This window comes from Trachypithecus francoisi, unplaced genomic scaffold (assembly GCF_009764315.1).
Source record: "Trachypithecus francoisi isolate TF-2019V2 unplaced genomic scaffold, Tfra_2.0 Lachesis_group15, whole genome shotgun sequence".
Taxonomy (NCBI): domain Eukaryota; kingdom Metazoa; phylum Chordata; class Mammalia; order Primates; family Cercopithecidae; genus Trachypithecus; species Trachypithecus francoisi.
Genome location: NW_022681460.1, coordinates 17,487,002 through 17,499,517, shown reverse-complemented (window position 1 = coordinate 17,499,517; position 12,516 = coordinate 17,487,002).

Below are 12,516 nucleotides of genomic sequence, written 5' to 3'. Positions count from 1 at the left end.
TCCATCTGCTATTCTACTACCCCTCAGGGATTGTGCAGGCCCCCTCCCTTTCCTACACATCAAGCTCGAGGATTTACCCCTGCCCAGGACTGGCAAATTGACGTTACTCACATGCTCTGAGTCAGAAAACTAAAATATCTCTTAGTCTGGGTAGATACTTTCACTGGATGGGTAGAGGCCTTTTCCACAGGGTCTGAGAAGGCCACCGCGGTCATTTCTTCCCTTCTGTCAGATGTAATCCTCAGTTTGGCCTTCACACCTCTATACAATCTGATAACAGACCAGCCTTTACTAGTTAAATCACCCAAGCAATTTCTCACGCTCTTAGTATTCAGTAAAACCTTTATATCCTTTACCGTCCTCAATCTTAAGGAAAGGTAGAACAGACGAATAGTCTTTTAAAAACACACCTCACCAAGCTCAGTCACCAACTTAAAAAGGACTAGACAATACTTTTACCACTTTCCTTTCTCAGAATTCAGGCCTGTCCTCAGAATGCTACAGGTTACAGCCCATTTGAGCTCCTGTGTGGACACTCCTTTTTATTAGGTCCCAGTCTCATTCCAGTCACCAGATCAACTTAGACTGCACTCCAAAAAACTTTCATCCCTACTGTCTTCTGTCTGGTCATACTCCTATTCACCATTCTCAACTACTCATAAATGCCCTGCTCGTGTTTACACTGCTAGTTTACATTGTCTCTCCAAGCCATCACAGCTGATATCTCCTAGTGCTATCCCAAACCGCCACTGTAAACTCCCTCTTAAAGTAAATAAATAATCTTTGCTAGCAAGGCTATGCTGAGCCTCCTTAAGCACACTCTAATTAGATGTCCTAGGTCCTCCCAATTCTTAGTCCTTTAATACCTGTTTTCTCTCCTTTTCTTATTCAGACCTTGTGTCTTCCATTTAGTTTTTTAATTCATACAAAACTGCATCCAGGCCATCACCAATCGTTCAATACGACAAATGTTTCTTCTAACGACCCTACAATATCACCCCTTACCACAAGATCTTCCTTCAGCTTAATCTCTCCCACTCTAGGTTCCCACGCCACCCCTAATCCCACTTGAAGCAGCCCTGAGAAACATGGCCCATTCTTTCTCCATACCACCCCCCAAAAATTTTTGCTGCCCCAACACTTCATATTATTTTGTTTTATTTTTCTTATTAATATAAGAAGGCAGGAATGTCAGGCCTCTGAGCCCAAGCCAAGCCATCACATCCCCTGTGACTTGCACGTATATGCCCAGATGGCCTGAAGTAACAGAAGAATCACAAAAGAAGTGCAAATGTCCTGCCTTGCCTTAACCAATGACATTCCACCACAAAAGAAGTGAAAATGGCCGGTCCTTGCCTTAAGCGATGATATTATCTTGTGAAATTCCTTTTCCTGGCTCATCCTGGCTCAAAAAGCTCCCTCACTGAGCACTTGTGACCCCTACTCCTGCCCGCCAGAGAACAGCCCCCCTTTGACTGTAATTTTCCTTTACCTACCCAAATCCTATAAAACGGCCCCACCCTTTTCTCCCTTCGCTGACTCTCTTTTCAGACTCAGCCTGCCTGCACCCAGGTGAAATAAACAGCCACGTTGCTCACACAAAGCCTGTTTGGTCGTCTCTTCACACAGACACACATGACAAAATGCTTTTTCAAGTTCATGTAACTTAAGTAAAATCTTTAATAAATAAGCCAGCTTTAAAATTATTGGTGAAGTAATATTAGAAATATCTTAGGAATTGCCAGCATACATTTTTGTTTGCATTTCTTAATCAAGCAATTTCATACTTATTCGTGTGACTGTCAAAATTTGGCACAGAGGTTACAAAACTATAAACCCAGCCCAAAACAGAATGATTTTCACTTGTTATTTTTAATAAATAAGACATTAATATGGGTTTAATGAAAATAGCTGCATCTTGAATTTAGTAAAATTAACATAACTTCTAATCCTGTGGCTTTAGGCAGTCTAGTCCACAGACAGTAAGAAGGTTTGTTTTGGGAAACTACTGTTATCTTTGTTTCAAAGCTAAATTATAAACTAAGTTCCTCCCAAAATTAGTTCAGCCTATGCCCAGGAATGAACAAAGACAGCTTGCAGGTTAAGAGCAAGATGGAGTCAGTTAGGTCAACTTTTTTTCACTGTCACAGTTATAATTTTGCAATGGTGGCTTCATAACTTTAAATTGTAACTATCACTGTTTTCATAAATAATTTAGGTTAACAATTAAAATAAAATAATTAGGTAAATGTAATGGGACAAATACTTGTAGACAAGCTGGTCATAATTTAGAATATAAAGTTATATTAAATTAAATAATATAGATTTCATTATTTGGGCATTTTCCAATAAACATATATTGTAGGAAAACATTCCTGCCTTAAAAATAAAAAGGTGTGTCCTTTTTTGAAAATAAAAAGATGTGGGGCTGTGGTGGCTCATGCCTGTAATCCCAGTACTTTGTGGGCCTGAGGTGGGTGGATCACAAGGTCAGGAGATCAAGACCATCCTGGCTAACACAGTGAAATCCCATTTCTACTAATAATAGAAAAAATTAGCTGAGTGTGGTGGCAGGCACCTGTAGTCCTAGCTACTCAGGAGGCTGAGGTAGGAGAATGGTGTGAACCCAGGAGGGGTTCACACTTGCAGTGAGCCAAGATCAGGCACTCCAGCCTGGGCAACAGAGCAAGACTCCATCTCAAATAAATAAATAAAAACAAAAATAAAAAGGTGTATCCTTTTTTAAAAACTCACACTTGCAGTGAGCCAAGATCATGCCATTGCACTCCAGCCTGGGCAACAGAGCAAGACTCCATCTCAAATAAATAAATAAAAACAAAAATAAAAAGGTGTATCCTTTTTTAAAAACATAGGACATGAGACTTCACAACCCGTGAAAAATGAGCTTTTGGGGCATACCCATCTAGGAATAAACTGTCCTAGCCATGAGAGATCAGATGAAACTTGAGACCACAGACTCTTTTTCTTGTAAAATGCTTTCTCCAAAATGTTTTTAAAAAGAAAGGGGAGGAAATGTGAAAGGAAAATATCTTGAACCCCCAAAATCACTGAGGAAAACTCAAGCTGGAAACTGTTTAAGGCAAACCTGCCTCCCATTCTATTCAAAGTTATCCCTCTGCTCACTGAGATAGATGCATACCTGATTGCCTCTTTTGGAAAGGCTAATCAGAAACTCTGATGTAACTGTTTGTGTCTCACCTCTGTGACCTGGAAGCTCCCTCCCACTTTGAGTCTTCCTGCCTTTGCTTCAAGTTGTCCTACCTTTCCCGATCAAACCAATGTACTTCTTACATATTTTGATTGATATCTCATGTCTCCCTAAAATATATAAAACCAAACTGTGCCCCAACAACCTTGAGCATGTATCATCAGGTCTTCCTGATGCTGTGTCACAGGTGTATTCTCAACTTTGGCAAAATAACCTTTCTAAATTAACTGAGACCTATCTCAGATTTTCTGGGTTCACAGTTTTGAGTGATTTTCTTAGTATTGATTTCTATGTTTATTGCACTGTGGTCCAAAAGTGTGGTTGGTATAATTTAAATTTTTTAAATTTACTGTATTGTAATTTACTGTACTGCACAGTTCTGTAGATGTCTATTAAGCCTATTTGCTTAACTGTTGAGTTCAGGTCCTAAATATGTTTGTTAATTTTCTGCCTCAATAATCTGTCTAATACTGTCAATGGGGTGTTGAAGTCTTCCACTATTAGTGCATGGGAATCTAAGTCTCTTTGTAGGTCTCTAAGTACTTGCTTTATAAATCTGGGTGCTCCTGTGTTGGGTGCATATATATTTAGGATAGTTAGGTCTTCTTGTTGAATTTAACCCTTTATCATTATATAAAGTCCTTCTTTATCGTTTTTGATTTTTGTTAGTTTAAAGTCTGTTTTGTGTGAAATTAGGATCGCAACCCCTGTTTTTTTCTGTTTTCTATTTGCTTGGTAGATTTTTCTCCATCTCTTTATTTTGAGCCTATGGGTGTCATTGCATGTGAGATGAGTCTCTATAACACAGTATACCATTAAATCTTGCTTCTTTATTCAGCTTTCCACTCTGTGCCTTTTAAGTTGGGCACTTAGCTCATTTACCTTTAAAATTAAGTATTGATATATGTGGGTCTGATTGTGTCATTGTATTATTAGGTGGTTATCATGCAGACTTGTTTGTGTGGTTGCTTCATAGTGTCATTGGTTTGTGTATTTAAGTACGTTTTTGTAGTGGTTGGTAATTGTCTTTTCTTTCCATATTTAGAGCTTCTTTGAGGACCTCTTGTAAGACATGTCTAGTGGTAACAAATTCCCTTAGCATTAGCTTGTCTGAAAAGGATCTTATTTCTTCTTCACTTATGAAGCTTAGTTTGGTTGGATATAAAATTCATAGATGGAATTGTTTTTTCTTTAAGAATGCTGAATGTCCTTAATCTCTTCCAGTTTGTAAGGTTTCTGTTGAAATGTCCACTATTAGCCTGACAGGGTTCCCTTTGTAGGTGACCTTCCCCTTCTTTCTAGCTGCCTTTAACATTTTTTTCTCTCATTTTGATCTTGGAAATTCTTATGATTATGTGTCTTGAGGACGGTCTTCTTGTGTACCTTGCAGGGTTATTTGTATCTCCTGGATTTGAATGTTGGCCTCTGTAGTGAAGTTGGGGAAGTTTCCATGGATGATATCCTGAAATATGTTTTCCAAGTTGTTTGCTTTCTCCCTCCCTTCCAGGGATGTCAGTGATTTGTAGATTTGGCCTCTTTACATAATTCTATATTTTTCAGAGATTTTGTTCCTTCTTTTTTATTTTTTTATTTTTTTATTTTTTTTTTGAGATGGAGTCTCGCTCTGTCACCCGGGCTGGAGTGCAGTGGCCAGATCTCAGCTCACTGCAAGCTCCGCCTCCCGGGTTTACGCCATTCTCCTGCCTCAGCCTCCCGGGTAGCTGGGACTACAGGTGCCCGCCACCTCGCCCGGCTAGTTTTTTGTATTTTTTAGTAGAGACGGGGTTTCACCGTGTTAAGCAGGATGGTCTCGATCTCCTGACCTCGTGATCCGCCCGTCTCGGCCTCCCAAAGTGCTGGGATTACAGGCTTGAGCCACCGCGCCCGGCCTTTTTTATTTTTTTCCTAACTGAGTTATTTCAGAGAGTCAGTCTTCTAGCTCTGAGATTCTTATCTTAGCTGCCACTATTCTGTTGTTAATACTTGTGATTTCGTTATGTAATTCTTCTAGTGTGTTTTTTTCAGCTCTATCATATCAGCTTGGTTCTTTTTTTATAATAGCTGTTTCATCTACTGACTCCTGTATTACTTTATTGTGATTCTTAGTTTCCTTGGATTGGGTTTCAACATTCTCCTGAATCTTGATGATCTTCATTCTTATCCATATTCTAAATTCTATTTCTGTCATTTTAGCCCATGTAAGAATCCATGCTGGGGAACCAGCGTGGTTGTTTGGAGGAAAGAAGGCACTCTGGCTTTTTAAGTTGCCAGAGCTCTTGTGCTGATTGATTCTCATTTGTGTGGGCTGATGCTTCTTCAATCTTTGAAGCTGCTGTCCTTTGGATTTTTTTTCTATTCTCTCTCTCTTTTTTCTTCTTTAATGCCCATTGGGAGTTTGCTTATGGTATTAGGTGGATTCAGTTGACTGGCTTCAATTCTAGTCCACACCTGAGTCTAAGAGGAACTCTCTCTGATTACTGTCTCTGTGCCTGTGTTTCTTTTGTTTGGTGCTCTGGTCCACAGGGCTCCCACAGGCAGGGGCCACATTGGCAGACAAGCTGTATCCTTCCCAGGTCAGCCCTAATCGGCTGTCTGTGTGCTTCCTGAGAAAACATGGGTTTCTGCTTGTCTGCAGAGCTCAGGCAAAAGCAGGACTACTTGGTTGGAAGCTCTAGCTGGTGTGGGCTGTCTGGCTACAGGAGGTGGGGTGGGTGAGTTGCCCACGCTGCTGTCTGGATGTTTCCAGGGCAACAAGAGGCTGTGCCCCTTGGCAAATTCAGGCAGAACTGGAACCACTGAACCACAAGCTCTAGCAGGCGTGGCTAGCCTGGCTACCAGTGGTAGGGGTCGGTGGGGACTCCTGCCCTGACATATGGATTCTTTCTGGGACAATAGGAGGCTATACTCCTCAGCTGAGTTTCCACAGAAGCAGGACCACTGGGACTAAAGCCCTACCAGGGCTTGCCTGCCTCATTACCAGTGGCAGCTGTGGACAAGGTCATGTACTCTGCTGTCCACGTGTTTCCCAAGAACAGGAAGCTGGGTTCTCTAGCTGAGTTGACACAGAAGTGAGGCTGCTGGCCCAGAAACTTTATAAGGCATTGCCTACGTGGCTATCAGTCACAGGGGTGTCTGGGATCATGCATCCTGCCATCTGGGTGTTGCCAGGGACAACAGGAGGCTGCATCCTTCAGCTGAGTCCCCATGGAAGCAGGACCCCTGGGCCAGAAACTCTAGCAGGCACTGTCCACCTGGCTATCAGTGGCGGGGATGAGTGGAGTTGCCTTCCCTGCCATCCGGGTTCTTCCTGGGACAACACGAGCCTGCACTCATCAGCTGACTTTCCACAATAGCAGGACCACAGGGCTTGAAGCTTGGGCAGGCATTGCCCACCTGGCTACCAGTGGCAGGACTGGGTGGGGTTATGCACTCCATCATCTAGGTGTTTCCTGAGACAATAGGAACTGAGTTCACATAGAAACAGGAGCACTGGGTCAGAAGCTCTAGCAAGCATTGCCTTCCTGGTTTTCAGTGGTGGGCTTGAGGGTGGCCTCATGCTCTGACATCCAGCCATTTCCCAGGACATCAGGAGGCTGTGCCCTCCAGCTGAGTTCACATGAAAGTGGGACTGCTGGGCTGGAAACTTGTGCCCAGCCCCATTTGGCAAGGGACAGTGGAGCAGTCTCTCTGCTCCCAGACAGCACAGCTGTGGCCTCTACTGGGGCTATGGCACCAGGGCTGATCTGCTCCAGAGCCCAAAGCTTGTAGACGTCCCCTTGGACTTGTGAGTTATTCTCACAAAATGTCCAAATGGCTCTCTGCCTCAGTCTAGAAGCATGGTTGGGGAGTGCAGAGGGGCCAGCAAGATTCTACCATTTCCAGTCTTGCAGAGGTCGCTGTAGAGAGTCTGAATCCTTCTGGAGTTTTTCACTCACTTATCCTTTCCCATGTTGGAGAGGTTCTCCTGACTCCACGCTGAGCTCAGGCAGGCTGGTGCCCAGCTTTGCTCCTCTCTGCTCTCTGTGTTCCCCTGCTGCCTTGATGGATTCTGACACAGTTTCTTAGATGATCAGCCTGCAGGGTGAGTGTTCACTAGCCCTTTTGTTCCTCTCCATGAGAATCAGCGTATATGAGCCGCTTTTAGTCTGCCATCTTGGCCCTGTCCCCATGCTGTTTTCTATAATGGCTGTACTAATTAACATTCCCACCAACAGTGTACAAGAATTCCCTTTTCTTCACATCACCACCACCATTTATTTATCATCCTATTGATAATAGCCATTCTGACAGGTGTGAGATGATAATTCATTTTGGTTTTAATTTGCATTTCCCTAATGATTAGTGATGTTGAGCTTCTTAAAATATGTCTGTTGGCAATTTGTATGCCTACTTTTGAGAAATGTTCATCTAGGTCCCTTGTCCATTTTTGAATTGGGTAGCTTTCTTGCTATTGAGTTGTTTGAGCTTATTATATGTTTTGAATATTAACCCCTTATCAAACTTATGTCTTGCCAGTATTTTCTCCCATCTCATAGGTCATCTCTCCCCACTGTTAGTTGCTTCCTTTATGGTGCAGAAGTTTTTTAGTTTATTGTAAGTCCATTTGTCTATTTTTGTTTATGTCTCTGGCACTTTGGGGGTCAAATAAAAAAAAATATTACCTTGGCAAATGTTCTGTGGTTTCTCCAACTTGTTTTTGTCTAGTCATTTTGTAGTTTCTGCTCTTACATTTAGTTTGTTAATCCATTTTGAGTAGATATTTGTATATGGTAGGAGATAAGGATCAAATTTTATTCTGTTGCCTGTGGCTATCCAGTTTTCCCAACATCATTTATTGAAGTGACTATCCGTTCTCCATTGCATATTCTTGGTACCTTTTTTGGAAATCAACTGACTGTACAAGTGTGGGTTCATTTATGGGCTCTCCATTCTGTTCCGTTGGTCAATGTATCTTTTTTTATGGCATCACCATGCTGTTTTAATTACAATAGCTTTGTAGTAGTTTGAAATCATGTAGTGTGATACCTCCAGCTTTGTTCTTTTTGCTCATGATTGCCTTAGCTATTCAGAGTTTTTTGTAGTTTCATATTATTGTTTTTTTCTATTTTCAATTTTATTGAAATTTTGATGGGAATTACATTAAATCTGTAGATTTGGGTAATAGGAACATTTAAACAATATTAATTTTTCTAATTCATGAACACAGGATATCTTTCCATTTATTTGTGTATTTTATTTCTTTCATCAACATTTTCTAGTTTTTTTGTGTACTAGTCTTTCATCTCCTTGGCTAAATGTATTTATAAGTACTATTTTTTGAAGCTATTATGAAATAAAATTTGTTTATTTTGGGGGGAAATAGTTTATTCTTAGTATATAGAAACACTACTGATTTGTGTGTGTTAATTTTGTATCCTGCAACTTTACTGTATTTGTTTGATAGTTCTGTTTTTTGGTGGAGTCTTTAGGGTTTATTACTAATAAGATCATCTCATCAGGAAAAAGTTACAATTTCAATTCTTTTTTTCCTATTTGGATGCCCTTTATTTCTCCCTCTTGCCTAATTGCTCTGGCAAGGACTTCCAATACTATGTTGAATAAAAGCGTCAAGGCTGGACATCTTGTCTGGTTCCAGATCTCAGAGCAAGGGCTTTCAAATCTCACCATTGAGTATAATAATTGTTGTGAGCTTCACATATATGGCCTTTATTGTGTTAAAATACATTCCTTCTATACCTACGTTAGTGAGAGTTTTTATTGTGAAAGGATATTGAATTTGTCAAATGTTTTTTCTGCATCTAATAAGATGATCTATGTTTTTGTCTTTCATTCTGTTAATATGATATATAACTTACTGATTTGCATAAATTGAACCATCCTTACATCACAAGGATAAATCCCACTTGATCATGGTGAATGATCCTTTTAATGTGTTTTTGAATTGGTTTGCTAGTATTTTGTTGAAGATTTTTATGACTATGTTCATCAAGGATATTAGCCTGTAATCTTTTCTTGTAATGTCCTTGCCCAGCCTTGGTATCAGGACAATGCTGACCTTGTAAAAAGTTTAGAAGTACTTTTGCCTCTTCATTTTTTTGAAGAGTTTCAGAAGGATTGGTATTAGTTCTTTAAATGTTTGGTAGAATTCAGATTGGTAACCATCAGGTCTTAAGGTTTTTATTACAGCAGACTTTTTATTATTGATAGAATCTCAATACCTATTAGTAGTCTTTTCAGATTGTCCATTTCTTCATGATGATTCAGTCTTGGTAGGTTGCATGGCAATGGCAAAAACTGCAATTACTTTTGTACCAACCTAAATATATGTGAATAAATTTATCAATTTCTTCTAGTTTATCCAATTTATTGTTGTATAATTGGCCATAGTAGTCTCTTGTGATCCTTTGTATTTCTGTTATATTAGTTGCAATGACTCCTCTTTTGTTTCTGACTTTGAGTCATTTCTTTTTCTTATTCTAACTAAAGATTTGTGGATTTTATCATTTAAAATCACCAACTTAAGTTTTGTTGATCTTTTGTATAGTTTTTCTAGTCTTTATTTATTTTCTATTTTATTTTAATAATAAAAATCAGAGGGGGTTCCAAGATGACCGAATAGGAATAGCTCCAGTCTACAGCTCCAAGCATGAGTCATGCAGAAGACAGGTGATTTCTGCATTTCCAGCTGAGGTACTGGGTTCATTTCACTGGGGCTTGTCGGACAGTTGGTGCAGGACAGTGGGTGCCACCCATGGAGTGTGAGCCAAAGCAGGCCGAGGCATCGCCTAACCTGGGAAGCACAAGGGGTCAGGAAATTCCTTTTCCTAGCCAAGGGAAGCTGTGACAGATGGCACCTGGAAAACTGGGTCACTCCCACCCTAATACTGCGCTTTTCCAACAGTCTTAGCAAATAGCACACCAGGAGATTATATGTTGTGCCTGGCTCAGAGGGTCCAACGCCCATGGAGCCTCACTCATTGCTAATACAGCAGTCTGAGATCCAACTGTAAGGTGGCAGGGAGGCTGGGGGAGGGGTGCCCACCATTGCTGAGGCTTGAGTAGGTAAACAAAGCGGCCTGGAAGCTCGAACTGGGTGGAGCCCACCACAGCTCAAGGAGGTCTACCTGCCTCTGTAGACTCCACCTCTCGGGGCAGGGCATAGCTGAAGAAAAGGCAGAAGAAACTTCTGCAGACTTAAATGTCCTTGTCTGACAGCTTTGAAGAGAGTAGTGGTTCTCCCAGCATGGAGTTTGAGATCTGAGAACAGACAGACTGCTTCCTCAGGCGGGTCTCTGATCCCCGAATAGCCTAACTGGGAGGCACCTCCCAGTATGGGCTTACTGACACCTCACATGGCCAGGTGTCCGTCTGAGACAAAACTTCCAGAAAATGGTCAGGCAGCAACATTGGCTGTTCTGCAATATTTGCTGTTCTGCAACCTCCGCTGGTGATACCCAGGCAAACAGGGTCTGGAGTGGACCTCCAGCAAACTCCAACAGACCTGCAGCTGACGGTCCTGACTGTTAGAAGGAAAACTAACAAACAGAAAGGACATCCACACCAAAACCCCATCTGTATGTTATCATCATCAAAGACCAAAGGTAGATAAAACCACAAAGATGGGGAGAAATCAGAGCAGAAAAGCTGACAATTCTAAAACTCAGAGCACCTCTTCTCCTCCAAAGGAATGCAGCTGCTTGCCAGCAATGGAACAAAGCTGGACGGAGAATGACTGACAAGTTGAGAGAAGAAGGCTTCAGACAATCAAACTTTTCCAAGCTAAATAAAGGAGGATGTTCGAACCTATTGCAAAGAAGCTAAAAACCTTGAACAAAGATTAGACGAATGACTAGAATAACCAGTGTAGAGAAGAACTTAAATGACCTGACGGAGATGAAAACCATGGCACGAGAACTATGTGATGCATGCACAAGCTTCAGTAGCCAATTCGATCAACTGGAAGAAAGGGTATCAATGACTGAAGATCAAATGAATGAAATGAAGCCAGAAGAGAAGTGTAGAGAAAAAAAGAGTAAAAAGAAACGAACACAGCCTCCAAGAAATATGGGACTATGTGAAAAGACCAAATCTACATCTGATTGTTGTACCTGAAAGTGATGGGGAGAATGGAATCAAGTTGGAAAACACTCTGCAGTATATTATCCAGGAGAACTTCCCCAACCAAGGAAGGCAGGCCAACATTCAAATTCAGGAAATACAGAGAATGCCACAAAGATACTCCTCGAGAAGAGCAACTCCAAGACACATAATTGTCAGATTCACCGAAGTTGAAATTAAGAAAAAATGTTAAGGGCAGCCAGAGAGAAAGGTCAGGTTACCCACAAAGGGAAGCCCATCAGACTAACAGCAGATCTCTTGGCAAAAACTCTACAAGCCAAAAGAGAGTGAGGGCCAATATTCAACATTCTTAAAGAAAAGAATTTTAAACCCAGAATCTCATATCCAGCCAAACAAAGCTTCATAAGTGAAGGAGAAATAAAATCCTTTGCAGACAAGCAAATGCTTAGAGATTTTGTCACCACCAGGCCTGCCTTACAAGAGCTCCTGAAGGAAAAGAACTAAACATGGAAAGGAAAAACCAGTACTAGCCACTGCAAAAACATACCAAATTGTAAAGACCATCGATGCTAGGAAGAAACTGCATCAACTAACGAGCAAAATAACCAGCTAATATCATAATGACAGGATCAAATTCACACATAACAATATTAGCCTTAAATGTAAATGGGCTAAATGCTCCAATTAAAAGACACAGACTGGCAAATTGGATAGAGTCAAGACCCATCAGTGTGCTGTATTCAGGAGACCCATCTCACGTGCAGACACACATAGACTCAAAATAAAGGGTTGGAGAAAGATCTACAAATCCTAGAGTCAATCTGTTGATATGTCTTTAAAAATCTTCTTGGAAATTTGATTAAATTGCATTGAACCTAAAGATTGACTTGGGAAGAATTGACATCTTAATAATGTGGAGTCTTCCAGTCCATAAATAGTATGTGTGTTCCATTTATTATTTAACTTCAGCAATATTTTATAGTTGTTGAACCAATCTTACAAGTCATTTGCATTTATTAATGCTATTATTAATGCAATTGACTTTCAAAATTTATTGCCAATTTTGTGCTGCCAGTACATAAAAATACAACTGACTTTTTGTATATTGAAAAAATAATAATAATGATAATAATAATCTACTCTGATTTTTATTATTTCCTTCCTTCTGCTAACTTTGGACTTAGTTTGTTCTTTTTCTAGTTCAGTGA